Here is a 3030-nt window from a genome sequence, read left to right as displayed (position 1 = left end):
TAATCAACTAGGTACCAATTTTTGGCATTATGTGGGTGCTAACCATTTTCCACGCTTAACTGACTCCTAAACTTATTTTTGGTTTTCACAGACCCCAAACTTGGTATTTTGATAAAAAAATGTTTTATTAAATTACCTTATTTTTTATGGTGTTCAAATCGCACCTTAAAATGATTGGTGGCGACTCTTAACATTTCATAAAATCATTGCAAAACCACTTCAAAAATCCTTCGTTGCAACTCGTCGATCTCTCCCCGAAGGGGCCTGTTGTGTCAGTTTCATAATTTCAGAGGTAGGGAGATATTTGAAAATCATGATCAACATCTGTAATCTTGAAACGTATAGGTGTAGATAGATGTCGCTCATTCCATTGTTGAATGTATACAACATGCTTCCTCGACCAATTCTCTTTATGTTTCCCATGTGCATCAATTCTATGGAGCTTGTCCATCTCAAATATTTACGTAGAAATTGATTGATGGGACGTAAACTGGCGTAACACTCTATCTACGGTGTGCATCTCAACAATGGGAAAAATGAAACAAAGTCGTTACGGCATACCACAACTCTGAGCCTTAAAAAAATCCTGGTAACAATAACTAGTAGATCTCTGACTCACAATACAGAATCCAACAAAACTGTAAACATTAATTAAATTATAAAAATTAGTATAAATTATAAATAAATAAAAATTTAAATAATTTACTAAAATAATTCTTACCGTATATCGATCGCGATATTAGTCCTCATTCGTAAATCAATTTTTGTTGCACCGACAACTTGGGCTAGGTAATTTTATGTCGCCATCTAAATAATATAATAAATAAATATAAGAAAACTCAACCAAGTTTGATGTAATTGGTGTAAAACGGGAACTAATACCACACTAGGACTATAGCAAGACTAAACAACTTGCTACATCATCTTTTTGTCCCCTTTCAATGATTATAGTCTTACAAGGTTTCCGGTATAACAATATCAAAATCTTTGAGGCCCAACTAGTTTTACAACCCTCAATGAAATTATTCAATATCAGAAGATACTGAGTGTGTGCCAAATTCTCATATTTATCTAGTAACAATATCCCTTCAATCAATTGGGGAAGATACGATCGGGCTGCAACTTTGACCTCATCCTCAGTAGAGTCTTGATTCACTTGAAATTCAGACTCCAACCAAGTTATTTGTATTTGCATCCTGTCGAAGACATTTGGCGGTGGTCGCTTTCCCAAAACTTCCTCAATAATATCGAATCAGTTGTAATTGTTCTACCTCACAAGTGTTGCACCATTAATTGAAACATTGAGTTGGTAAGCGACATCTTTTAACGTAATAATCGATTCACCACTCAAAAAATGAAAAGTACACGTTTTAGGACTCTAACATTTAATCAACGTCAAAATTAGTGTCGAGTTTACCTTAAAACCACGAAGAAATGTGGCTGGATACAATTTGGATTGTTCTGCCTCATGTGGATTTTATTTTTAAGTGTATTTCCTTGTTCAAAAATGTCATGTTCTTCTTCCAGAGTGAGTGCAAGCAAGGAAATATGGACATCATCAAGGCTTCACATTTAATCTCAGACAGACATTTTGAGGAATTCTTCAAAAAAATAAATTTTCTCAAGTGTTTTTTCTTCTTAACAAGACATAATAAAAATCCCAAAACCCAAACCCTTCTTTATAACGACAAACCCAACTACTATAAACGACTAGATTTTTCAAAAATTTCGTGAAACTTGTCACATCAACGTGACGGGTTCTAATATGACCGTTTCTTCTAACCTTTGCTTCTGCCCGTTGCCCAACGACTAGTTGATTTTAAATTCCAAAGAAACTCGTCATGTCGACGTGATGAGTTCCACATATATTTTTTAAATTTATTATAATTTAAAAGTTAATTACTAATTTTTGAAAAACTAATTTTTAGCGGAAAAATCGACTTGAAGAGTTCATAGAAATATATTATAATATTGGACCCCACTGGACTCACTTACCTTGGACCATTTAAAATTATTATTTGGGTAAACTCGTCACCTCGGCAAGACGAATTTGACTTGCACTATAGTGTTTGTCATAGATCCCAAAATAAAATTTTGTGTGGCCTAATGGGCCATTTAAATATACTGCCTGGCCTAATGGGCCAATTTAGCCACAAATATATATCAAAAACATGTTCATTCAACTAAACCCAAACCCAACAAAAAACACAGCCGAATTAACTCTAAAAACTAGCCAACAGACCCAAACTCAATTACATAAGCCTAGAAAGCCCAAAAATCTTAATTAACAGTAAACGAGTAAACTACGCGATTAGTATCTAAACTATCAGTTTTGATTTATTTTATTACCTAAATTTTTTATTTTTTCAAAATCATACCTGCCGTTTATTTTTTTCTTTTATTTTAGTATCCGCCATTAAAAACTTAACATATTTAGTACATAAACTATTAATTTTGGTTTGTTTTAGTAGCTAAACTTTCAATTTTTTTAAAAACTTAATGTTAAGTTTTTAACGATCACTAAAATGAAACAAAAACTAAGCGTTAGATATGGTTTAAAAAAAATAAAGTTTAGTTATAAAAACGAACCAAAATTGATAGTTTAGATACTAAACATATAATTTACTCGAACTTTCACGAATTAGATGGTTGAGCCAATATTTTTAATGATGCTTTGACAAGTATGTTTCTATTTCTTCGTTGTAGTAATTGAGGGAAGAATCACTCATTTTTAATATATATTAATTTAATGTCACCAAATATATATATATATATATATACACACATTAATTTCTTTATTTTTTTATTAATCTGGGATAAGTATAAGACAATATCTATTCAAACATAACTTTCAACCTTTCGACATTGAATGCTCACACCCCTAGCATCTATGGTGCTTGAACCCGGGTCTTCAAGGAATAACAACAATTCATTTACCATATAGGCCACTTAATTTGTGTCACACATTAATTGAAGATACATTCATTAGTACTTAAATGACTAATCTTATTGCTCCTTGTTTCTTAACTT

Source organism: Hibiscus syriacus, unplaced genomic scaffold (genome assembly GCF_006381635.1).
Source record: "Hibiscus syriacus cultivar Baekdansim isolate YM2019G1 unplaced genomic scaffold, ASM638163v2 tig00111569_pilon, whole genome shotgun sequence".
NCBI lineage: Eukaryota > Viridiplantae > Streptophyta > Magnoliopsida > Malvales > Malvaceae > Hibiscus > Hibiscus syriacus.
The sequence above is the reverse complement of the archived record's forward strand: the minus strand, read 5'-3'. Positions refer to the sequence as shown.